We start from the raw sequence: 27,339 nt of genomic DNA on the forward strand, positions 1-27,339 counted from the left end.
AATTTGGTACCGTCCCAACAGATGCCAACCCTGAAAGCTTCTTGACACTGGGCCCATGTTTATTTGAAAGGCCTGCAAACTGGAGGGAACCTTTCAGCTCTCACGGTTGGAGTTTTGAGCTTGTAACCCAATTTGAAGCTAGGCTAATATCTTGTAGCTTCAAGTTATCATGTGAACGTTTATTTCGGCCCTAGTTAAAATGTTTGTGGTGGTGTTGGAGCATTGTGTGGCTCTCAAGCTTGTACATCCCACCAAGAGAAGTTGGCCCAGTGTAAGATATTACCTCACCTACCTTGTCTCTGTAGTTAAAGTAGGCATTTGAACTTAAGAACAAAGAAAATGCTGAAACCCTAGAATCAAAACGGATGCTAGTTGTTACAGTGCTGCCTCCAAATGTATTTTTGTTGGCTAAGAGCTTTGTTCAGTATTGAAAGTACTATGGCAGCAGACAGCGATAAGTAGCTTAACTGAGCAACTTATCAAACACCAATGCACAAGTTCTCTGTCAGTGGGACGAGTGTAATTATAGTGATGCTCCCCCTTATATCTGAGGGGATGTCAACTTTCCCTTTTGTAAGCCCTCATTTCATGGTTTATCAACTTACTTGGCCATAACAACGTGCACAGTGTGTGACAGGGCTCACTCTGAAACTATTTTGGTTCCAAAACTTCACCTATAATGGTTGTTTTAAAGTGAAAATACTGCAAAGAAAAATCCAGTCGAGGCTGGGGTTGCACTTTGGCAAAGCATTTAAGCACATCCTTAACTTCAAGCATTTTCTTAGCTTCAAGGGGAGTTAAGCAAGTGCTTATGTACATCTCTGAATTGGAGACATTGTGCTTCTAAGAGTACATCTACACTTCGAGCTGGAAGTGTAAATGAGATGAGATTAATAAGACTGGGACTTTTCAGCTTGGAAAAGAAACAATGAAGGGGGGGATATGATAGAGGTCTATAAAATCATGACAGATGTGGAGAAAGTAAATAAGGAAGTGTTATTTACTCCTTCTCATAACACACAAACTAGGGGTCACCAAATGAAATTAATAGGCAGCAGGTATAAAACAAACAAAAGGAAGTATTTCTTCATAGAACGCACAGTCAACCTGTGGAACTCTTTGTCAAGGGATGTTGTGAAGGCCAAGAATATAACAGGGTTCAAAAAAGAACTAGATACATTCATGAAGGATAGGTCCATCAATGGCTACTAGCCAAGATGGCCAGGAATGGTGTCCTTAGCCTCTGTTTGTCAGAAGCTGGGAATGGGTGGCAGGGAATGGGACACTTGATGATTGCCTGTCCTGTTCATTCACTCTGGGGATCTGGCATTGGCCACTGTTGGAAGACAGGATACTTGGACAGATGGACCTTTGATCTGACCCAGTATGGCCGTTCCTATGTTCTTATGTTCTAAATTCCAGCTTGACGAGACATACCCACTCTAGCTCTAATTGAGCTAGCATGCTAAAAATAGAATAAAGCTGTGACTGTGTGATTGGCAGCAGGGGCTAGCCACTCCAAATACATGCCTGGCAGCTTGATCAGAGCTAGCATGGTATGTCTCCTTGAGCTGGAAATTGCATCTCCAGCTCGACATTAGACGTACCTTAAATCACAAAATAACCCAAACTTTGTAATGTTATCAATTGAAAACATGAGCTTCTTCTTTTAGTACCAGGAGCCACATTAAAAGCTCCCCTGGAAGCAATAACTGGGGATAAATAGCAGTCTTCAAATGCTGGAAAGACTGCCATAAAAAAAGATGAAGACACATTTTTCTCTCTTGCCACAGAGGGAGGGGTTCAAACTACAGGATAGCAGATTTATATTATATCTCAGGAAAACTTCCCAACTGTAAGATTTCAGGAAGGTGGATTTTGGTAAGATCAGAGAGCTGATAGGTAAGGTCCCATGGGAATCAAGACTGAGGGGAAAAACAACTGAGGAGAGTTGGCAGTTTTTCAAAGGGACACTATTAAGGGCCCAGAAGCAAGCTATTTCGCTGGGTAGGAAAGATAGAAAATGTGGCAAAAGACCACCTTGGCTTTACCACAAGATCTTGCATGATCTAAAAAATAAAAAGGAGTCATATAAAAAATGGAAACTAGAACAGATTACAAAGGTTGAGTATAGGCAAACGACACAGGAATGCAGGTGCAAGATTAGAAAGGCAAAGGCACAAAATGAGCTCAAACTAGCTATGGGAATAAAGGGAAACAAGAAGACTTTTTATCAGTACATTAAAAGCAAGAGGAAGATCAAGGACAGGGTAGGCCCACTGCTCAGTGAGGAGGGAGAAACAGTAACAGGAAACTTGGAACTGACAGAGATGCTTAATGACTTCTTTGTTTCGGTCTTCACTGAGAAGTCTGAAGGAATGCCTAACATAGTGAATGCTTATGGGAAGGGGGTAGGTTTAGAAGATAAAATAAAAAAAGAACAAGTTAAAAATCACTGAGAAAAGTTAGATGCCTACAAGTCACCAGGGTCTGATGAAATGCATCCTAGAATACTCAAGGAGCTAATAGAGGAGGTATCTGAGCCTCTAGCTATTATCTTTGGAAAATCATGGGAGATGGGATAGATTCCAGAAGACTGGAAAAGGGCAAATATAGTGCCCATCTATAAAAAGGGAAATAAAAACAACCCAGGAAACTATAGACCAGTTAGTTTAACTTCTGTGTCAGGGAAGATAATGGAGCAAGTAAGTAAGAAAATCATCTGCAAACACTTACTTGGAAGGTGGTAAGATGATAGGGAATAGCCAGCATGGATTTGTAAAGAACAAATCGTGTCAAACCAATCTGATAGCTTTCTTTGGGTACGTCTACACTACGGGATAATTCCGATTTAACATAAACCGGTTTTATAAAACAGATAGTATAAAGTCGATTGCATGCATCCACACTAGGCACATTAATTCGGTGGTGTGCGTCCATGGTCAGAGGCTAGCATCGATGTCTGGAGCGTTGCACTGTGGGTAGCTATCCCATAGCTATCTCATAGTTCCCGCAGTCTCCCCCACCCCTTGGAAATCTGAGTTGAGAGCCCAGTGCCTGTTGGGCAAAAATCATTGTTGCGGGTGGTTCTGGGTACAGCCTCACTCCTCCCTAACTGAAAGCAGCAGACAACCGTTTCGCGCCTTTTTTCCTGGGTGAACTGTGCAGACGCCATAGCACAGCAAGCATGGACCCTGCTCAGATCAACACCGCGATCGTGAACGTTGTAAACACCTCATGCATTCTCGTGCAGTCTATGGTGAACCATGAACTGCAAAGCCAGGCGAGGAGGAGGAGGCGGCTATGGCAGCGCGACGATGAGAGAGATGAGGACATGGAAACTGAATTCTCCCTAACCACGGGCCCCTGCGCTTTGGAGCTCCTGCTGGTAATGGGGCAGGTTCTACCCACTGAACGCCGATTTTGGGCCCGAGAAACAAGCACAGACTGGTGGGACCACATAGTTTTGCAGGTGTGGGACGATTTGCAGTGGCTGCGAAACTTTTGCATGTGTAAGAGCACTTTCATGGAACTTTGTGACTTGCTTTCCCCTGCCCTGAAACGCCATAATATCAAGATGAGAGCAGCCCTCACAGTGGAGAAGCGAGTAGCAATAGCCCTGTGGAAGCTTGCAACGCCAGACAGCTACCGGTCAGTCAGGAATCAATTTGGAGTGGGAAAATCTACTGTGGGGGCTGCTGTGATGCAAGTAGCCAAAGCAATCACTAAGCTGCTGCTACAAAAGGTTGTGACTCTAGGAAACGTGCAGGCCATAGTGGATGGCTTTGTTGCAATGGGATTCCCTAACTGTGGTGGGGTGATAGATGGAAACCATATCCCTATCTTGGCACCGGTGCACCAGGCCACCCAGTACGTAAACTGCAAGGGGTACTTTTCAATGGTGCTGCAAGCAGTGGTGGATCACGAGGGACATTTCACCAACATCCACGTGGGATGGCCAGGAAGGGTTCATGACGCTCGCGTCTTCAGAAGCACTGCTCTGGTTAAAATGCTGCAGCAAGGAATTTACTTCCCAGACCAGAAAATAACTGTTGGGGATGTTGAAATGCCTGTAGTTATCCTGGGGGAACCAGCCTACCCCTTGATGCCATGGCTCATGAAGCCATACACAGGCACCCTGGACAGTGGTCAGGAGCTGTTCAACTACAGGCTGAGCAAGTGCAGGATGGTGGTAGAATGTGCATTTGGCCATTTAAAGGCGCGCTGGAGCACATTACTGACTCGCTCAGACCTCAGCCAAACCAATGTCCCCTTTGTTATTGCTGCTTGCTGTGTGCTCCACAATCTCTGTGAGAGTAAGGGGGAGACCTTTATGGCGGGGTGGGAGGCTGAGGCAAATCACCTGGCCGCTGATTACGCGCAGCCAGACACCAGGGCGATTAGAAGAGAACACCGGGAAGCGGTGCGGATCAGAGAAGCTTTGGAAACGAGTTTCATCATGGGCCAGGGTACGGTGTGACTGTTGTGTTTATTTTCCCTTGATGAACCCCACCCCCTTGATTGACTCATTCCCTGTAAGCAACCCACCCTCCCCCTTCGATTACAGCTTGCTTAAGAAAATAAAGTCACTATCATTTAAAAATCATGTATATTTTATTAAAAAGCTCATTATAAAAAGAGGGAGAGAACTGGCAAGGTAGCCCGGGTGTGGTTTGGGAGGAGGATAGGAGGGAAGGAAAAGGCCACTAAAATCATTTCAATGTAATGACAGCCTTTTGGTTGGGCTGTCCACGGGGGTGGAATGGGTGGGTGCACGAAGCCTTCCCCCACGCGTTCTTACACGTCTGGATGAGGAAGATATGGAACATGGTGAGTACTGTGGGTGGTGACACAGGGGCTGCAGCAGCACTCTGTGACCTTGCTGCTCTTCCTGAAGCTCCACCAGACGTCGGAGGATGTCAGTTTGATCACGCAGCACACCCAGCGTTTCATTCCGCCACTGCTGATCTTCGTGCCTACACCTCTGATCTTCCTGCCACCACCTCTCATCTCGAGCGTCTCTCCTGTCCTCATGTTCACTGGCATCTTTCCTGTAATTTGATACCACATCCTTCCACTGATTCAGATGAGCTCTTTCATTGCAGGTTACTTCCATGATTTCAGAGAACATTTCGTCTCGCGTCCTCTTCTTCCTCCGCCTTATCTGAGCTAGCCTTCGGGATGGAGTAGGGAGGCTTGAAAAATGTGCAGCTGCATGAGGGAGGGAAAAAAGGGAGACAAGTATTTAAAAAGATACATTTTACAGAACAACGGTTATACTCTTTCGCAGTGAACAACATTATTCACCTTACACAGCACATGTGATTTCCCTACGAGGTTGCATTTTGCATCTTAACTTTGAGTGCCTGGGCTCTGGTGTTACAGATCTCACAGATGCAGGTCCGGGCATCAGAATTCAGCTTGCATGCGGCCATGTTAAGCCATTGTCTTTCGGCTTCAGCAGCCTTCACTTCCATTCACAGAAGCCACCCCCACCCCCCCTCCAATTCTCTAGGATGATCGCTTTACCCCCTCCCCCCACCGCATGGCTGGTATCATGGAAGATCACTGCTAATCTCTCCCCTTCTCCCCCACCGCGTGGCTGGTAGCTGGGAAGATTCCTGCTAGCCAAACGCGAGGAAGCTCAGAGCTATCTTTCCTCCCCTCCCCCTGCTTGGCTACATGCAAGGAAGGATTTCTTGTAAGCAACAGGCAAACACCCCTGTAGGAAAAAGGCCATCTCTGTCCCCTTAATTAAATTCCTGAATTTCAGCCATGAACGATATCACTTTGCTGAGGATAACAGAGCGAGATAAAGAACGGATGTTTCTTGAATGCCTGCAATCACTGGGACCATACGCAGCTATGCTTTGTCATGCAGTGGTACCCGATTACTTGCTACATGCATGGCGTGGTAAAGTGTCCTACCATGGTGGATGGAACAAGGCTGCCTTGCCCAGAAACCTTCTGCAAAGGCTTTTGGAGTACCTCCAGGAGCGCTTCATGGAGATGTCCCTGAAGGATTTCCACTCCATCCCCAGACATGTTAACAAACTTTTCCAGTAACTTTACTGCCCGCGAATGCATCCCAAGCCCTCAGGGCAAATCAATCATTAAAAAAAGCTTGCTTTTAAACCATGTTTTATATTTACAAAGATACACTCACCAAAGGTACACTCACCAAAGGTCGCTTCCATGGCTTCACTGTCTGGGCTAGTGGCTTGGGAGGGCTGGGATAGTAATTCCATCTGGGTCACAAAAAGCTCCTGGCTGTTGGGGCTAACAGAGTGCTGTGTGCTCTCTTCAAGCTCGTCCTCCTCTTCCTCCTCCTCACCTTCCCCGTCCGCATAATCCTCAGGCATGGCTGAGATTACAACCCTCACCACGGAATCCAAGGACTGGGGGGAGTAGTGGTGGCACAGCCCCCTAAAACTGCATGCAGCTCAGCGTAGAAGCGGCATGTTTTCAGCCCTGCCCCGAACCTTCCGTTTGCCTCTTTGGTTTTCTGGTAGGCTTGTCTGAGCTCCTTCACTTTCACTCTGCACTGCACTGAGTCCCTGGTGTGGCCTCTCTCCTTCATGGTCTTCGAAATTTTTTCAAAAGTTTTTTCATTTCGTCTTTTTGAACGGAGTTCTGTTAGCACTGAATCCTCTCCCCATATAGCGATCAGTTCCAGTACTTCCCATGTGGTCCATGCTGGAGCTCTTTTTCCATTCTCAGGAGACTGCATTGTTACCTGTGCTTATGAGCTCTGCGTGGTCACCTGTACTGATCAGAGCTCCACGCTGGCCAAACAGGAAATTAAATTCAAAAGTTCACGAGGCTTCTCCTGTCTACCTGGCCAGTGCATCCGAGTTCAGATAGCTGTCCAGAGCGGTCAGTGGTGCACTGTGGGATATGGCCCTGAGGCCAATACCATCGATTTGCGGCCACACTAACCCAAATCCAATATAATAATACCAATTTTAGCGCTACTCCTCTCGTTGAGGAGGAGTACAGAAACTGATTTAAAGAGCCCTTTATATCAATTTAAAGGGCATCGTAGTGTGGACGGGTGCGGCGTTAAATCGGTTTAACGCTGCTAAAATCGGTATAAACACGTAGTGTAGACCAGGCCTTTGATAGGATAACTAGTCTTGTGGATAAGGGAGAAGCGGTGGATGTGATATACCTAGACTTTAGTAAGGCATTTGATACGGTCTCGCATTATATTCTTATCGATAAACTAGGCAAATACAATTTAGATGGGGCTACTATAAGGTGGGTGCATAACTGGCTGGATAACTGTACTCAGAGAGTTGCGATTAATGGTTCCCAATCCTGCTGGAAAGGTATAACAAGGGGGTTCTGCGGGGGTCTGTTTTGGGACCGGCTCTGTTCAATACCTTCATCAACGACTTAGACGTTGGCATACAAAGTATGCTTATTAAGTTTGCAGATGATACCAAAATGGGAGGGATTGCAACTGCTTTGGAGGACCAGGTCAAAATTCAAAATGATCTGGACAAATTGGAGAAATGGTCTGAGATAAACCGGATGAAGTTTAATAAAGACAAATGCAAAGTGCTCTACTTAGGAAGGAACAATCAGTTTCACACATACACAATGGGAAGAGACTGTCTAGGAAGGAGTACGGCAGAAAGAGATCTAGGGGTTATAGTGGACCACAAGCTAAATATGAGTCAACAGTGTGATGCTGTTGCAAAAAAAGCAAACGTGATTCTGGGATGCATTAACAGGTGTGTTGCGAGCAAGACACGAGAAGTCATTCTTCCGCTCTATTCTGCACTGGTTAAGCCTCAACTGGAGTATTGTGTCCAGTTCTGGGCACCGCATTTCAAGAAAGATGTGAAGAAATTGGAGAGGGTCCAGAGAAGAGCAACAAGAATAATTAAAGGTCTTGAGAACATGACCTATGAAGGAAGGCTGAAAGAATTGGGTTTGTTTAGTTTGGAAAAGAGAAGACTGAGAGGGGACATGATAGCAGTTTTCAGGTATCTAAAAAGGTTTCATCAGGAGGAGGGAAAAAACTTGTTCATCTTAGCCTATAAGGATAGAACAAGGAGCAATGGGCTTAAACTGCAGCAAGGGAGGTTTAGGTTGGGCATTAGGAAAAAGTTCCTGTCAGGGTGGTTAAACACTGGAATAAATTGCCTAGGGAGGTTGTGGAATCTCCCTCTCTGGAGATATTTAAGAGTAGGTTAGATAAATGTCTATCAGGGATGGTCTAGACAGTATTTGGTCCTGCCATGAGGGCAGGGGACTGGACTTGATGACCTCTTGAGGTCCCTTCCAGTCCTAGAGTCTATGAATCTATGCAACAGTGGGACAGTGGAACAGACTGCCTAGGGAGGTTTTCAAAAGGAGGCTGGATAGCCATCTGTCTGGGATGGTTTAGACCCAACAAATCCTGCACCTTGGCAGGGGGTTAGACTAGATGGCCCTTGCGGTCCCATCTCACCCTCTGGTTCCATAGTTCTGTGATAAGAAAGGGGAAGGTGAAAGAGGAGACAGCAGCAGTGATCAGAGGGCAATGGCCGGGAGAGCAATATTTTAGGACTCAGGGCTTGATCCAGGTTGGTTGAAGTCAGTGAAGTCTTTCCATTGATTTCAATGGGGAGGTAGATAAGGCCTTGAGAGAGCAAAGGCCGCAACTGGAAGGGCCCGGTAGCCGCCAAGGAAAAGGGGTGCCTGGGGAGAAGATCTGCACCTTTATCCTGTGACTGAGAAAAGGAAGGAATGAAATGAGAAATAAAGCAGTCAGACACAGGAAAAATATATGCAGTAGTCACAGAGGGCTAGATTTTGACACCTTCCCTCACACTGATTTCAGGGGGACTGCTTGTGGAGTAAGGGACCCTTCGGTGAATGTCATGATATCAGAATTTGGCCCTGGGGAGCAACTAATACCAAGCACAACCCGTAGAGTAGGTGGGTGTGGAATAGGCAGTGCCTTGGCTCCACTCCCCGAGCACATTACCTAGTGTAGATGAACCACATGCAGTGGCATGTGTGGCATAAATTGCTCTTGGGATTGGCTAGCAGCAAGTCACTAACCCCTGGAACAAGGGGAAAGCAGGAAAGGAACTGTGTGTGACTCAGAGCCATGTTTCTGCACCGTGCCTCCTTATGCACCACCTATTGTTCAGGAAGTGCCTGAAAGCACTACTATTATTATTGATATTGCCCTGGCGCCTAGGAGCCCAACTCCTGGACTAGGACCCCATTGTGCTAGGTGCTGTACAAGGACAGAGCACAGAGACTGTCCCTGTGCCTTTTACACCAATCAGATTGAATCTCACATCCAAACTGCTATGCAAGTATTTAGTTTGTACTTTGTAAGCTTCAGTTTGATCACAGTAGCTGGCTTCATGTTTAAGGGACCAACTGGACAATCAAAAGATTGTCAGGAAGTCTTGCTTTCAAGTTTCCAGAATAGCTATTTTACTTTGCTCTGGTTTTGTTGCAGCTCTAGTTACTGCACATCCTAAATATTGCAAAGAGGTCTTTGTGGTGCACACGCTGGTTTTCTGTTAATGAGAGTCTGACTGCATCTTTCGACATTCAGAAGGAGAGTCGGGAAACAACGAGATGCCATTTACTCAGTCATATCCATTCACTGAAAAATACATACTGTGTATCACTGTCACTGATCTGCCCCCTCAGACCTTTCCTGACTCCTGATAGGTTGATGAGTCCATTTTTCTCTCTCTTACAGTACATTCTTTTATAACGACAATAGCAATAGCTATGATGAATGCCATGTGTGCAGTAAAACAGTGCACTTGTGTGTCTGTCCACACCTATGTCCACACCTATGTCGTATTCTAGACATGGTACTACTGCTTCATAAGGATGAATGCTATTTATATTATGGTAGGATTTACAGCCTCTTCTGAGATTGGGGGCTCATTGTGCTAAGCACATAGAAAGTCGCTGTCCTGAAGAGCTTACACCTAAGCAGACAAAGAGAAAGAGAGGCGAAGTGAGTTACTCATGGTCATACAGCAGATCAGTGGTAGAGCTAATAACAGAACATGTGTCTGTTAGTCCAATGCGCTATCCACTAGGTTATACTGCCTCCCTATTTTCACCTGTTAAGGGTGTTATCTGTTCACCTGGCTTGTGAAACACAATGGGAGGTGTTAAAACAAAGATGAGATTACACCAAAGTCCCCTGAATTCCCCTACTATCTCCCATAGGAAACCTAGGTCATCACTTTTCATCCTCATTTCCATAGTCCCCGAGGAAGGATAACAAGTATTGTAATATGTTGAGGGTCAGTATAGTAATAGTTAAAAAAAAAAAAAAAGGGGAAGGGAAGGGAAAATTATTAGCTATTTTAATGGCTGGAACAACCAGGAATGCATGATAAAATATTCAGAAAAAGTTATGAAATACAGTGCTTGGGAAATCTCTACACACAGAGTAGCTCATTCATGCTGGTTTGATGCAATACATTGTGGTGTGTGAATACTTTAAAAGAAGAACTCAGGAGAACAATGTCTTATTTCATGCATGTCAAAGAGGAAATGAGGAAAGCTGAAGAAGTGATGGATTTTCAGGGGCATTTTGCGAATCTTTGATATCTGAATCTGGTAACAGCAGATTTCCTGTCATCTGAAAAGCTCCCAGTGCAGATTAGACAGAAGCTGTGGTCACTACTGATCAGTGTCCAGAGGAATTCTTGTCATTGCATCTTCCTTATTGTTCAGATATTCCAGTTTGTATATGCGATGAAGGTTCCTGAGAGTGGAGCTGATGGAGGGGCTGCTTTCTGGGGTTGGGTGCAGTTGGACTCACATCGGTTTTTCCTTTGTAGTGAGTGAGGAGAATATTGACTTTGTATTTATACAATGCCTTTCATCCGTACGCCCCCCCGAGTACATTACACACTTACTAACAGACTGTATACAAACTGTTACCGCAACATTATAAAGTCGAGAAATCCTGGAGGTAAAAATGAAGATGAAGAGTAAATTACATTTCTAACGCATCATCAGCTTGGCCATCTAACATGTCTTTAACATTTTAAAATGAATAAAACCATGTTCCTATGCTTCTCTAACCCCATCCACTACCCAATATGTGAGTGTGCTCAAACTTCCAAAGGGGCTTAGCAGCCAACTTTGATGCACATTAAACCAAGTACCAGCCTTAGGCAGTAGCTAAGAACTGACCAACTTCTAGCTGGAACCCAAACCAGCTCACCTGTATATTAGTTTTGTTTAAATAGTTATCAGTTTTATAAGAATGTATTTAGTGTTTAGACTCTATGAAATGGTTGTAAGTTGCTGCCTGAATTGTAATGTCTGTATTCCAGGCTATGAGGAAATACACCTCCACCCTGATATAACGCTGTCCTTGGGACTCAAAAAATCTTACCGCATTATAGGTGAAACCATGTTATATCCAACTTGCTTTGATCCGCCGGAGTGTGCAGTGGAGCACTGCTTTACTGCATTATATCCGAATTCATGTTATATCGGGTCACATTATATTGGGGTAGAGGTGTATATACATTTTGCTTTATAACTTTGAAAATGTTTGCTCTGAGCTCGTGAACCCAGGTATGGGAATTGTCCACCCCTGTCCATCCAGGAGGACTATCAAAAATTAAATGGGCTATTATGAGACAAATGCTTTGTTAATTGCCCCATCCACCCATGGAGAGGTATGTGCAAAAGGCCTCATCCCATCAGTTTGAATGCTGGAAGAGGGGAATAAAAACAGTTGACGTGAAAATTTTGTATATCTTTGCTGTTTGAACTCTCACAGGGCTAAAGATATTAAACTATGGCAGAGATCTCCAGGGGTTACCTCAGGTTCAGCTGAAAGACATCTGCTGAAAGACAGTTTGAATTGACAGAGCACTGCAACTCTGTCACTCTTAGGATTTAGATTGCAACTCATTTGTTGTATATATGTTTGCTTGCTTTAAGCTGTAAATAACACTCATTCCTTTTTCCTAGTTAATAAACCATTAGTTAGTTAATTACAGAATTGGCTACAGACGTTGTCTTTGGTGTAAGATCTAGGGTACCAATTGATCTGCGGTAAGTGATTGGTCTCGGAACTGGCAGCAACCTGAGTATTTTGTGATTTTTGGTGTAAGTGGCCATTTATTTCTAAGACCAGTTTGCGTGGGTGGCAAGATAGACTGGCAAGTCCAAGGGAACAGTCTGTGACTCCATGGTAAGACTTGTATAGTGATCCAGGAGTTCATATCTGTCACTGGCTTGGTGAAATCTAATTATAGAACATACTACCAATTGAGTGTGTCTGCCCAGTTTTTAACAGTCTGTCCTGAGGTAGGTACTCACGGTCATGAGCCGCTCCAAACACCGTGACACCAACCACACTGAAATCTGGCTCCTAAATAGATGGTCAGATTTTCAGCAGTGCTCAGAACTTGAGAATTCCCATTGAGAACAGATGTTGGTAGAAGTGTAAGCAATTGTCACACATTGAGGAAAGACATTCTCTTTATACTTTTTTCCCCATCAGCAGTTAGTGAGTGGTAGCACTTAAATATTATATGTGTGTTGTAATCTTAAAAGAGCATCAGAGTTTTTAAAATGTAAACACTTCTTTAAACTACCGGAATGATTCAAATAACTACCAATTTTCTTAAGAATTTCTCAGACTCCTATAAGACATGAAACTATCACTTTTACATCTCCCTACTACTGGGGGCAAGTTTAGGGAGTGTTGTTTTTTGTTGTACCAGCTTATCCAAAGGTTTAGTTCCTGAAATGCTGTCTGGCAGTATAGAAATATATTTTATGGGCAGTTGTCCTGCATGGTGCGTAAACTAGGCAAGTCTGTGTCTCTTAGATTATAAAGCCACAAGGGATCATTGGGATCATCTAGGCTGACCTCCTGTATAACACAGGTAATAGGACTTTCCTGAATTCATTTCTGTTTGAACTAGAGCACATCTTTTAGAAAACCCTCCAGTCTTGATCCTTTTCATACCCCCAGCCAGAGTTCTTGTGAGATTTGAACACAGACTCTCAGGTGCTGCAAGTGAGAGCTGGTTTTCTTGGCCACCTCTTGAGTGTGAATAGGGAGAGCTGGTGGAGTGACCCATGCGCTTATCTTATTGGCTCTGTGTTAACAATTCTGGGAAGCTCTGCGGTCCTGCTAAGGTAAAATATCATAATTGCTCTATAACTGTATCTGTCACTCATGTCATATGTCCCGAGAACCTGCTGTTCCACCTTTTAGTATTAGAACACTTTCAAAAAGGATTACGATCAGACATGCTGTACTTTGGCAGCACTGTTTTGCAGTATAGATTTCATTGCTTCTTTTCGTTTTATGGTGCATTGAGTACTAATAGGTTATTGACTGTATGCAGATTTACCAGGCAGGGAAAATGCTTAGCAGCATTGACTAGCACAGCAAGTTTATCTTGATATAGACAGGATGAAGTATTCAACATTAGAATAATACAGAGTTGGTAGCAATCAATGCCTCGTAATAACAATAATATAACAAACTGAGAGGATGGCTCATCTTATAAATCACTAGCCATAGAAGTTGGTCCAATAAAAGATATTACATCAGCCATCTTGTCTCTCTAATATCCTGCGACTGATACTGATACAACTATACTGCATAGCCATCATTCTGTTTGTTTAAGTTTCCGCTGAGCTCCACAATAAAATATACTGTATGCCTTCAGCTCAATAATAATGACTTCACGTTATTTGTGTATTTTAGCTAGTAGCATCTGCTAAGTGTGTATGCATTGCTAAATTAACACTTGATTGGAAATAGCCCATCTGGCAAGAGACCTCGATGCCAAGAACTATTGTAACTAAAGCAACAAAGGTTCCATCGGATCTGTGATATCTCTGAATGGCCCTTTTTACTTATCTCCATGGTGAACTACCACGCGTTGATCTATTCCAGAAGGAACAAGGCTCAGAATGCATATGATATATGCTGGACAGACACTTGCTCCATTTCCGGGTTGAATCTCAAGCTCTATTGCACAATATAGATGTAGTTAGCTGTGTCAATTGTCTTAAGAAACTCAAGTTTCCATTCTGACTCTGTGTACAGCAAGGGGTAATGAATGTTTGCAGGGCTGGCCCCTAAAGTAGACTATTCACTTTAGACTTTCCAAAGAGCTCAGGTCAGGTTTCAAGTAGGCACCAAAACAAGTGGTCAGATTTTCCAGTGCTCAGCACCTAATGTGGATATCACTTTGAGGGGTAAAAATGCATATTCAGCACCTTTAGATTAGTTTGCATAGCATACACAGTTCTTCTATAACAGCTTTGTTATAAAATCATTATTTGTGTGTCTCATACAGTTCCATCAGTCCAAAAATATGGTAATCTGTGAAGTGATTTCATTCTGTAGAAACATTGCAAAATTTCCCCAAAATCTTAGAAAACCCAGCAGGATCTTGTAAAATTCTGAAATTTACACCTCAGGGTTGTAACCTTTTTCAACTGACAGCATCGTAAATAAGTTCTGATCCTTATTAACAATCAAATGTCCTAATTGTGGCATGAACAAAATACTTACTCATAGACTCATAGGTCAGAAGGGACCAATCTGATCATCTAGTCTGACCTCCTGCACAAGGCAGGCCACCCATCCAATTTTATAACAACCCCTAACCCAGGACAGAGTTATTGAAATCCTCAAAATTGGTTTGAAGACCTCAAGCTGCAGAGAAACCACCAGCAAGTGACCCGTGCCCCACGCTGCAGGGGAAGGCGAAAAACCTCCAGGGCCCCTGCCAATCCGCCCTGGAGGAAAATTCCTTCCCGACCCCAAATATGGCCATCAGCTAAACCCTGAGCATGTGGGCAAGAGTCACCAGCCAGCACCCAAGAAGGAATTCTCTGCAGTAACTCAGTTCCCATTCCATCCAACATCTCCCCGCAGACCATTGAGCAGACCTATCTGGTGGTAATCCAAGATCAATTGCCCAAATTAACAATCCTATCATAACATCCCCTCCATATACTTATCAAGCTTTGTCTTAAAGCCAGGAAAGTCTTTTGCCCCCACTACTTCCCTCGGAAGGCTGTTCCAGAACTTCACTCCCCTAATGGTTAGAAACCTTCGTCTAATTTCAAGTCTAAACTTCCTAATATCCAGTTTATACCCATTCGTCCTCGTGCCTACATTAGTACTAAACTTAAATAATTCCTCTCCCTCCCTAACGTTAAGCCCCCTGATATATTTATATAGAGCAAGCATATCCCCCCGCAGCCTTCTTTTGGCCAGGCTAAACAAGCCAAGCTCTTTGAGTCTCCTTTCATAAGGCAGTTTTTCCATTCCTCGGATCATCCTTGTAGCCCGTCTCTGAACCTGTTCCAGTTTGAATTCATCCTTCTTGAACATGGGACACCAGAACTGCACACAGTATTCCAGATGGGGTCTCACCAACGCCTTGTATAATGGTACTAACACTTCCTTATCCTTGCAGGAAATACCCCGCCTGATGCATCCCAAAATCGCATTTGCTTTTTTAACAGCCGTATCACATTGGCGACTCATAGTCATCCTGCTATCAACCAGTACCCCAAGGTCCTTCTCCTCCTCCGTCGCTTCCAACTGATGCGCCCCCAACGTATATCCAAAATTCTTATTATTAATTCCTAAATGCATAACCTTGCACTTTTCACTATTGTATTTCATCCTATTTCTATTACTCCAGTTTACAAGGTGGTTCAGATCTTCCTGAATAGTATCCCTGTCCTTCTCCGTGTTAGCAATACCCCCCAGCTTTGTGTCATCCGCAAACTTTATTAGCACATTCCCGCTCTTTGTGCCAAGGTCAGTAATAAAAAGGTTAAATAAGATCGGTCCCAAAACCGATCCTTGAGGGACTCCACTAGTGACCTCCTTCCAGCCTGACAATTCACCTTTCAATACGACCCTCTGGAGTCTCCCCTTTAACCAGTTCCTTATCCACCTTACAACTTTCATATTCATTCCCATCTTTTCCAATTTGACTAACAGTTCCCCGTGCGGAACCGTGTCGAACGCCTTACTGAAATCTAGGTAAATTATATCTACCGCATTTCCTTTATCTAAGTAATCCGTCACCTTCTCAAAGAAGGAGATCAGATTGGTTTGACACGATCTACCTTTACTAAATCCGTGTTGCAATTCGTCCCAATTACCATTGACCTCTATGTCCTTAACTACTTTCTCCCTTAAAATTTTTCCAAGACCTTGCATACTACAGACGTCAAGCTAACAGGCCTATAATTACCCGGATCACTTTTATTCCCTTTCTTAAAAATAGGAACTACATTAGCAATCCTCCAGTCATACGGCACAACCCCCGAGTTTATCGATTGCTTAAAAATTCTCGCTAACAGGCTCGCAATTTCACGCGCCAGTTCCTTTAATATCCTCGGATGGAGATTGTCCAGGCCCTCCGACTTCGTCCCATTGAGCTGTTCAAGTACGGCCTCTACCTCAGTTGCGGTAATATCCACTTCCATATCCACATTCCCGTTTATCATCCCTCCATCATCGCAAGGTTCCTCACTAGTCTTATTAAAAACTGAAGCAAAGTACTTGTTTAGATGTTGGGCCATGCCTAGGTTATCCTTAACCTCCATTCCATCCTCAGTGTATAGCGGCCCCACTTCTTCTTTCTTTGTTTTCTTCTTATTTTCTACTTGCTAGAAAACCCCTCTGTTTGACCCCTCTGTCTTTGAAATATCTGATCAGTAACTTCTCTTTGGGCAGGGAAGGCACAGATGTGTTTAAACTGATAGTTTCTGCTGTATTTCGGTATTGCTTGATACATGGCTTTCAAGCATCAGAGGAATAGTTTGGTATAAGTCCTTGGTTGAGATTTTCAGAGACGTCCAAGGGAATAAGAGATCTGTTGTCAGTCACTCTCAGCCTTCCAAGTGTGTACATGGAGGACCTTCAGATGTGTATCAAACTCGTAACCAGGTGAGAGATCCTATTGGAACTAGAAGAGCACAGATATCGGAGGAACCAAGGAACCCTAAAGCTCATGGAAGTTTGATACCTAACTCCTTTAGGCTCTTTTGAAAATCCAACCCTCAAAATCCATTTCAGTTTTCTTGCCCCCAACCACACATCAGTGTTTTGTCCATTGCTCCAGGACTTCCAGCTGTTACTGCTGTCCTAGGGTGCTCAGCTCCTGGCCATCACAACCAGCTATGCATGCTGGCCTTTGTTCCCCTGTAGCCTGCTCAAGTTTTTATCAGTTCTTCTGACATTTGTGCTCTCCCACCTCCAGTAGGATTTCTCCTCTGGTAGTCAGTTTGGTATCTTGAGATCTTAAGGCATCTTACATATGTACCAGGAAGGCTGAGAATTGTCACCACAGCTTCCTTCTTTTTCTGAGTACTCTCTCTCCACCTGTCTGAACTTGTTTTAGCTTCACTTACATCTCTGGTTACTTAGCGCTCAGAACACTTCCTCATCTCTTCAGTTATGTGTCAGCCTCACTCCTTTGAAGCCACCGATGACTCAGTCCTGATTTAACATTGCTGGGACATGGTATTTTCCTCCCCACTCTCCAGACAGCAGTAACGCAGGGAGTGCAGTTTATACAGCCTCCTGCTCCTGATGGGGCTGATGCTTTTCCATGAGGTCATGCTATGTATGTGCCTGAAATCCTGAAAGTCTCTGAGGCATGTACTGGGCCATTCTGGTCTCTCATTCTAATGTAAAGAGGTTCTCTACACTCTCTGTAAGCTCTGGTTTCCATCCCAGTCTTTAGCTAAGTGGAGTACATTAATGCATTTTCTCTTGAAAGAAGGGACACTGTACAGTGTGAACACTGTGCAAAGGCCGTGCTACTGAGCATACCCCCGCCTGATTCGCTTCCTCCCCTACTGGCTCTTCTTGCTGAAACAAGCATGGACAGAATGATCTGGTGGCAGCGTGCTAGCCTGAAACTCTGGAAACCCAGCTTCAGTTTTTGTTTCACCAGACATGCCCATGCAGGCTCTTTGGGCATCAGTCCCCCAGTGCAAAGTGGGGATAATGACATTTCCCTATGACGCAGGGGGTGCTGTGAAGATAAATCGATTGTGAGGCACTCTGGTATTACAGTAAAGGGGCCTCATAACTACTGTACCTTCAATAGACAGAAGAGAGGAGATTAGCTCTAATGAGCACAGTTTGATTGGCTGCCTTATGTCTAGGTGTCAGAGCAAAAGGAATACATTTCTCTTTGCCTGTTTGCTCTCCTCGGGTGGGGGAGCGAGCAAGGGAGCACCTCAGTGAAATTATCGGTACGCCCATCAATCTGCAGTGACTTTGGAAACTCACACAGGAAATTAGTATTTAAAGGAGCAAGATATTGATGGTGATTTTACTGTACAATGTCTTCCCTTTTGGTCTACCTACTGAAAAATTGAATGATTAGTGGCGAAGTAATTTATGATATAAACTTGATTACAGTGATCCAATTATGAATGTATTTGACCGGAAACATCCTTATTAAAACCACAAGCAGTTAAAAAAAATTGAATTCCTACAATAAAACAAATATTTTTCAAAACCAAGTGGAGATTCTCAGCAGTATTACACGTTCTATGTGAACAACAATTTTCAGGATATTTTTGCAGTTCTCTTATGGTTTGTCAACAGTTTTGGATAATTAAATGAATAGAGAATTTTTAAAAAATCATCAATTTCTAGACCAATCCAATTTAAAAAAAAACCACAACACCATCTCTGTGGACAAATCAGCCTTGTCATAAGTAAGTGTAATAGCAGTTGAAATCACTGGAAGTTGCACTTTTTAAAATCAGGACTGGATTTAGTCCCAAATTATGCCTGTGTTTAATTTATAGGCAATGTGAGTTGCCCCACTGAGGTCAATGATATGACTCCCAGTGCATAAAGTTGATCACGCATATAAGTCTTTGAGGAATCAGATTCTCCTTTGATGAATAGACCCAACAAACAAGTTTTATAAACTCTTATAAGAATATTTTAAAAAATACAAGCCATTTGGATTTTTAAAAATTAATTAAAGTATGATCAAGTTGATAGTATCTCTTCAGGCCATCCAATCAGTACTCATAACTTATTCATTTTACTCTTGGTTTGGAAGTTGGAAGGAGGAAAATGGGGACTGGCTTTTACACTAAGCATTCATTGTTTGAGAACAAATGGGAGGGGGAGTGTCTTGGAGGAGGGAGAGTGGGCAGGAATCCACCAACACGGCACAATGAAGGGAAAAACCGAGGTGGAAAAGGTGGCACGTCCCTAAACTTGTGCATTAGCACCAACAAACCCCTGCAACGGTTTCTTCAGTGTGGTCGTTTTAACGACAGGCAGAAGAAAGAGCTGCAGCGCTGCTCCCAACTGTACCTAGTGTGGTATCTGTGTTGATAAACTCCCCTTTTCTCCTCCTAGTCTATGATATATGCAGCTGTGTTGCAAGAAGCACACATCCCTCTCTAAAGGCACTGGTAGTGAAAGACGCTGCTTACTTCAGGAGAGGTGGGGTGAATCAGTGACTGCGTCATCCTTCCCCCTTGACCATGGGTGGCTTGTAAGAGTAACCAAGGAATCATCCTTAATGCTCACAGGCACAGACTGAGTAGACAGGAACTGTCAGGAACCAGAAAGGGACAAAACCAAATGTGAGCTATGGGGTGCCAGTGTACATGCTGCAGCAGAAGGAAACAGTTGAAAGTGTTTCATAACTTCCCTTGAGAAAGGCTGAGGGTCACTAATGATAACAGTCTGCACTGGCAAAAGCACCTGTAGCTTATTCTGTTTGGGGAACCAGAAGGAGAGTTATTTTGCTGATATAAGCTGTGTCTACTCTAGTAGGGTTTGCTGGGATAGCTATGCTGGCAAGCCCTAGTGTAGACAAGGCTCTGACTACAATGATATAAATCATATAACTGATCTAGACACCTGAAATTGTGTGCAAAGTAGAAACAACTCACCCTGGGTAAAATTAACTGAATTATAGAATTTAACAATTCTTTGTTTTTTTAACATTTTTTCTTCTGACATTATTCATCTGTCTTTTTCTACCTGGCCTTTGCAGACTCCATTTTGACAGCCTACGCTTATCCACCCTATCTGTTACACTCTCTGTGTCCTGCTCCAAAGAAGTTATGCTCTGTTATTCCCCCACCATGATGGGGCACAGGTGAGAGCAGATGAGCACAGATCTCATAGAGAAATGGGAAAACTGGGGAGAGTCACACAGAATAGTTCTGTGGTAGGTTTCCACAGCACCTCATACCACTGCTGCACTTCTGATCAAGTAAATAAAGAGAGCTTTGTTTTGAAATGAGAACAGTGACTGGCCAGATGTGGTAAATAGTTGGGAAACACAGAGACTTAGAGGGGTTAAGATCAGAAGGCAGCCTAGTCTGACCTTCTGTATATCACAGGGCACCAACACTCAGCACCAGCACACTGAACCCAACAACTAAAATTAGACCAGAGTATTACAGCTCACAGAGACAGAACTATTATGTGCCACAGACAGAGAACAGGAGGGACTGAAGTGCACCAGTGGCTGAGGTCCCCACAATTTCAGGGAAATGATCAAGGGAGATATACCCAGATGATCCTGGCAAATGACCTGCACCCACACACTGCACAGGAAGGCAAAATCCCTCAAGATCACGGCTAGCCTGATGTGGGGGAAATTCCTGCCTGACCCCACATATGGTGTTCAGTTTGACCCTGAGCATGTGAACAAGAACCAGGCAGCCAACCACCCGAGAGAGAGAATGCTCGGTGCCACCTCAGAGCCCTGGCCCTCCCTGTCCAGTGTCCCATCCCCAGCTGTGGCTATCCTTCATGCTTCACAGGAAGGAGATTAAAAAACAATCACCCTAGAATACACTGGGGGTACCAATGTTCTGAATAGCGAGTTCTTCTACAGTAGAATGAATGTCAAGTATCAGAGGGGTAGCCATGTTAGTCTGGATCTGTAAAAGCAGCAAAGAATCTTGTGGCATCTTATAGACTAACAGACGTTTAGGAGCATGAGCTTTCATGGATGAATACCCACTTCATCAGATGCATGTCATGCATGCGTCAGACATGCATCTGACTAAGTGGGTATTCACCCACGAAAGCTCATGCTCCTTAGTCTATAATGTGCCACAGGATTCTTTGCTGCTTTTAGTAGAAAGAATAACATCACATGCAAGTCAGGAGTTTAATATTGCTGTTAACACTGTTAATTTCCCTTAGTTGCCATGTGGCCGCCATCAGAGAGGCTCACCTGAACACAATTGCCAGGTAGAGGAGCTAACAGCAGCAGGGCTTGGGGGTCAGTCTTATTGCCGTGCTGAATGGGGTTAGGGACAAATACAGAGGCAATACCCCTCATCTTGCTAAGATCCATTGGCTCTCTGTGCATGGTGTTTATGCTACACATTCTGCCCCCTTTTCATTTCTCTGGTAGGGCCACCTTTGCCATGAGATGCTGTGGTGCAACTCCAGGAGAAGAACTGCTGAATTTTAGAGATTAATTCTCATCTCTGGAAGGGGAACCCATTGCCTATGGAGCTTTCATCTCAGACATCTTGGCATGGCAGTGGGGCTGGGGATGAGCCTAGGCTGATGATACCAGTATTTCTAGAGTTGTTTGTAAGCAGTGGTGAAACTGGAGGAGCGAGAAGTGCTGAGGTGTATTGTGCGGCAGTCGAGGTCCCTCGACTAGAGAATCTCGAATTTACTTTTTGCTGGTTTGTAACTGAAGCACAGATTGGACCATGTCTCAAGGTAGGATGCCATAGTTCAAGCATTTAGTGTGAAAAAAATAATATTTTTCAAATCATCTCGGGGGCTGTTCAGAGCCATCTTCTCTTGCCCTGGTTTTCGTGTTCTTTTTGTCCTAGATGCAGTTAGAAATGTAAACTGGAAAGCTTTTTGCTCCAGAGTGAAAGCTGGCTTTGAACTCTTACTCTGTCCCTTCTAAAAAGTGTGCAGTTCCTAGATTGGACAGAATAGACAAAAAGGAAGGGGGAGCATGTGTCAGCCTGTCAGGTCCTGCCTGTTTCCAGAAGTCCCTCAAGTTACCTGGTAGCTCAGTGTAGACACGTGGTTCTGTGCTCCTATGTAATGACACGAGGGTGTGTGTAACTCATGTAAGAAAACATAATGGATATTCCCTTAGGATCATCCAATAGAAGCTTTGATTGTGTGTGTGTGAGTATATATATATATATATATATATATATATATATATATATATATATATATATATATATATATATATATAACTATACATAATGTTATCTTGTATTAAATAGTTAATTTTAACTAGAAACACTGTTAATCTTATCGTTAATTCTGCCTTTTATACCGATGAGACATTAGTGGAGTGTTGTCCATTTTGATATTTCTGTGTGGTTTCTCTGGGACTGCCCACCCCCAAGCCCCGCTGAGGCAGTTGTGATGTACAGAGGCATCTCTGACTGCATTCTTGGAGGCTGGAACTTGCCATCTGGTAGTTTGTATAGGCCAATGCCCAGCCTCTTCCAGGGAGCCATGCAAAATCCATGTTTTTCCTTTCCTTTCCGCTGCAGAGGTTTGGGCCTCAGCTAATGGGCTGCAGCAGCTTCTTTCCCATTTGGGCTAATATTAGTATCTGTTGTAAATGATGGGCTTGGGTAACAGAATACATTCATAGCTTTACTGGTGTTGGGGAGGGATTTGATTGAGAAGGAAAGCATGATGCTGAGTTTGAAAAGCTTTGGTAGGATTTAAACATATTTAGTGTGTAAAGAAAAGCCAAGGATGAAACGGTTGCCTGTTTCTATGTGTGGACTGGCACAGAGCTCAGTTGTGAGGGGCTATGCTGCCTGCATGCATTATATGCTATATATTCTATCTGCTGCAAAGAAAACTAGCTCCCCTTGTTATTCAGATTCTTCCGGATAGTGGGGTATGGGGGAGGGATAGCTCAGTGGTTTGAGCATTGGCCTGCTAAACCCAGCATTGTGACTTCAATCCTTGAGGGGGCCATTTAGGGATCTGGGGCAAAACTCTGCTGGAGATTGGTCCTGCATTGAGCAGGTGGTTGGACTAGATGACCTCCTGAGGTCCCTTCTAACCCTGGTATTCTATGATAAGAAACAAATCAAAGCATGTTGCTTTTTGAGCTGATTTTTCTTTTCTTCTTGGCAACATCATAAAATGAGTTGTGTAATGAGCGATCAAGAACAATGCCTTTTGTAAACATGCAAAATTCCAGAGCATTGACCCAGCAGAGTTATCTCGTGTAGGTGTAATTATTTGTAAAATAAACCAGGCCTAGGTTGTGAAATATTTGCTCTTGTGATTTGCTTGGAAAGGAAGGGTGTAGAGCTAGATTTGCATTGACCTTTCACAGTCATTCCTTTAGCGCTCTCAGTGGGTGGAGGAAATGTGGGAATGTTCTTTCTATCACTGTGAGCAGGAGAGGAAACCAAACTGATAACACTGCCCTCCCATGAGAAATGTCAGGAGAGCGGAAGACTTTACACCATGCAGGGCAGAGTGTCATGTGACCAACTGGGTGCAAAAGCCAAGTCAGCAACTGACGGTGCAAGTAGGGATGCGGCCCTTGTTCGAGTATTCGACATTCACTGTGCATTAAACACAAGCATTTGGGAATGCACCACCTTTACTCTGTAAGCAAATTTTTGCTTCTGTTTATAAAGGGACAGGTCCTCTTCCCCAGCTCATAGCTTGTGTGCTAGGGTTGCCAACTTTCTAATTGCTGATAACCAGACCCCTAAGGTCCCACCCCTGCTCTGCCTCTTCCCTCAGACTCTCCCCCTTCTCCACCTTTTCTCCCCAAGGCCCCATCCCCATCACACACTACTCTTCCCCTATTACTCACTGGATCCTAGCTACCCCTCACCTCCCCCACCAGCTGGGCTCCCTCTGCTCTGGGGCTGGGACCTGCTGCAGCCTAACAAGGAGCCTGCCTGCAGGTAGGAGGTGGCCCCAGTTGAGCAGGGGCTGCTGTGGGTTAATGACCTACCCTGCAGTAACCAGGCTTTTGGTGTCCGGTCAGTACATCTGACCAGACACTACCAGGTCCCCCTTTTGACAGGACTTTCTGGTCAAAAACTGGGCACCTGGCAACCCTAAATCCTACAGACCATATAAGGAGATTCTGCTGGGAGTGTCAAAAGCAGCAGAGCTCATGAATTTCCATGGTGCGGTGATCCGTGTTCCCTGTGTGTGCAGCGGTCAGGCAGTGGCAGAACGGGAGGATGAGGAGCAGCCCTTGTGAATCTGCCATTATGTGGCATATACTCCATGAACTCTCATGAAAGGGGTGCAGCAACCAAGGTAGTTACTGCTGACTGTGAAGCAGCTCCCTGGCCACTCTGTGACCTTTGGAGGGGGCCCCTACGCACATACACATACACACAGCTTCCACAAAGCCTCCCCAGCAGAATCTCCTTATATGGTCTGTAGGATTTTGTCCAGAATATCTGAAGAGGAAATATAGTATTAAGAACAGCTAGTTAGTGCCCCATATATTCCATGATTTGCAGTTATGAAACTTACCACAGAATCCACTGTAAGTGCAGAATTATCTTTCCAGAATCTACGTTCAGATTTCTTTTTTAAAACTATGTTTATAGCCCCAGGAGCGGCGCCAGAGTTTCTGGCACCCTAGGCAGAATTTGGGGGGGGACATTCTATGTGTTCCCCACGGGGCGCGTGGGAGCTTCCGGTTCTGCTCCCATCGTGCCACCGAAGAAGGACCCTCCGCTGAAATGCCGCAAGCGACAGCGGCAGTCATTGAGCTGCCCAATTGCCTGCCGCTGTTTTCCGCAGAAGGTCCTTCTTCGGTGGCGTGATGGGAGCGGAACCGGAAGCTCCCTCGCGCCCCGTGGGGAGCGCACAAAACGCCGCCCCCCCGAATCCTGGCACCCTATGCAACTGCCTTGGGGTTGCCTAATGGAAGCGTCGGCCCTGTCTAGCCCTTTTGATTGTGAAGACAACCTTAGCAACATGAACCCAGCATCTGCCCTAGTCTGCAGATAGACGGAATCAATAGAGCTGAGCAGTGTGAACTGCCCCTGTTCACCTTAATGAAGTGCTATCTTTGAAAATGAACAATGACCATTTCAGTGGCATGTCAGGGAGGATTTTTTTTATCAACGACATTGCGCTAATATGTTGTTTATCCCACAGTTGTGAATTACCTCCCATACTGACCAAGGTGCTCGCAGCTCAAACACCTTCCTAACTGGCTGCCACAACCTCTGACGTCTCTCCTAGTAATTCTACAGAGCAGAACACACAACTCTGCAGCACGTTGATCATGAGTGTGATACAGCATGGCCAGAGGGCAGCAGGAGAGTGTTAGCAGGGACCCTTATTCCCTGCAAGTGGAGGAAGGTTTTTATAGATTAAATAGAGCACCTGAAGCCAATTAGAGCACCAGCAGTCAGTCATGTGATAAAAACCCCTGCTGCAGTCAGGCAGTGTGGGAGTTGGAGCAGGAAGGTTTGGTTGGAGCAGAGAGCAGTTTGAAGGAGTTGGAGAAGAGAACAGTATTGAAGAGAGACAAAAGGAAAGTTTGGAGGAGTGCTGTGGTGGGCTGAGAAATCCAAAAGAAACCCTAGGTAAGGGGCACCTGGCTTGTGTAAAAGGAGGGCAAGAAGCCCCTTCCCAAGCTGAAGGGCTGGAGAGGGAAGTAGCCCAGGGGGAGGAACCGCTAGTTCAAGTGGTTCACCACAAACCTCAGGGCCCCTGAGTTGGGACCTGGAGAAGAGGGCGGGCCCAGGTCCCTCCCTCTCCACTCCCCTCCTCAAGGACACTAGTGGGGTAATTAAAATACCAGTTCAGAGGCAAGCAATGGTGCCCTGAACATTCCCCAAAGAAGAAAAAGTGCGAGACCCAGTATAACAGTGCCGGCAATTTGCCACATGAGGCATTCTAGGGCATTGTAAAATAAAGAGAATCATGGGGATGAAGAACTGACTGTATCACATGATTTCACATTTAATTAAGTGAAAACCCTCCATTTTTCTAAATGTACCTAAGGCCAAACTGGAAGTAATTAAATCCCTAGGTGACTGGTTGGATTTACCAAGGCTTAGCTGAGGTGATTCCTAGACCCTGGGAGCTCCCAGGAGAGCTTGTTACCGAAGTGTCGGGTCCGGCTAGCTGAGAGCCAATGACAGCCAGACAGGGATAAGGAAAGGTTGCTTTATTCTGCAGAAGAAAGGAGAGTTTTGTACCTTGGTACAAAGACTCTACTCTATACAAAAACCAAGAATCTTTTCTACACACTCACACACAGGCTTCGGTCATGTTAGCAGTTGATTGGTGGTTAGCAAACCCTGAACTTCTGGATTCTGCTCAGCAAAAACCGGCTTAGGACCAGCTTAAATTGCCTCAAGACCGATAAGGGAAGACAATTCAAAAGTTCAGGCTACTGTGTCCGTGAGGTGTCCAATTTCCCCTAATGGTTGCCAGCTATTATAAGGCTACTAGCTGTTCGGGGGTCACTGCTGACTGTCACAGTCCCCGCTTCGGGCCTGATATTACAAATTGTCAGGCCCGATACACAATTTGCGATCAAGCTGGAGGGAGAGATATTGTGTTCTCTTATGGACAGTAGAGCCCTTAGTAACAGCACTACACAAACATTTTGCACATTGCAACACTACCCAAACAGCACATAGAAAGAAAAGAGAGAAAATAATCCATTTGACAATTTTACGGAAAAGGCCAGTAAACCATGACCCAAGGTCTGGGAGGAGGTCCTCAAAATTAAGGGTATGATCAAGAGATACAGTGTGGAAAACAACAGCTGCATGACTGATGGCCTGCAAATCCTCCTCAATTAAATCAGAGCGATTAATATAAAAACAGCATCTTTCCCCAATGCAAGCACAGGCCTCCCCTCCTTCAGCATTCATGGCATCTAGCACACGCCTATTTTGCAGTGTTACTTCTGCTATGTCATCGATTTCTCATTGTAACTTTTGGAAAGCATCCGAGGAGGCATTAGCTGCTTTTTCAAGTTCTGCAGAAATGTTTACCATTGCCCTTTCCACCTCCGCTACCCCCAGTCCAGGAATAAGTCCACGTATAAAGGAATGAAATCCCGTTTGTCTGATTACTAGGGGATTTTCGGCACGTTTAACCCCAGCCCCTTTCAAGGGTGTGAAGAGCTTGTGAGAATAAGTCCCCAGGTTGAGGATTTGGTGTGAGTCCAGCGTGGTGTTTACTTGAATATCTGGTAATATTCTGGCCACACCACACCGGCCATGCCAACCTGGCGGGAGAGCTTTATAAGCATTATGGCCACAAATAAAATACAGACCGGGGCTCTGTAAATAAAGGGTGAGGGAGCTTCCTGC

At 44.6% G+C, this 27,339-nt stretch overlaps 1 protein-coding gene and 1 long non-coding RNA gene across 4 annotated transcripts in view; both read left to right on the top strand.

The window, feature by feature from the left end:
- The window catches only part of NRG1 (neuregulin 1), an 843,690-nt gene that overhangs the window by 299,772 nt on the left and 516,579 nt on the right, over window positions 1-27,339 (top strand). The window lies entirely within an intron of this gene.
- On the top strand, window positions 970-25,417 carry LOC115653383. Its single transcript, XR_004000913.1, has 4 exons — window positions 970-981; window positions 15,053-15,055; window positions 24,564-24,570; window positions 25,295-25,417. It is a non-coding gene; the product is annotated as an uncharacterized LOC115653383 (long non-coding RNA).

Source organism: Gopherus evgoodei, chromosome 6 (genome assembly GCF_007399415.2).
Source record: "Gopherus evgoodei ecotype Sinaloan lineage chromosome 6, rGopEvg1_v1.p, whole genome shotgun sequence".
In the NCBI taxonomy this organism is placed as follows: domain Eukaryota; kingdom Metazoa; phylum Chordata; order Testudines; family Testudinidae; genus Gopherus; species Gopherus evgoodei.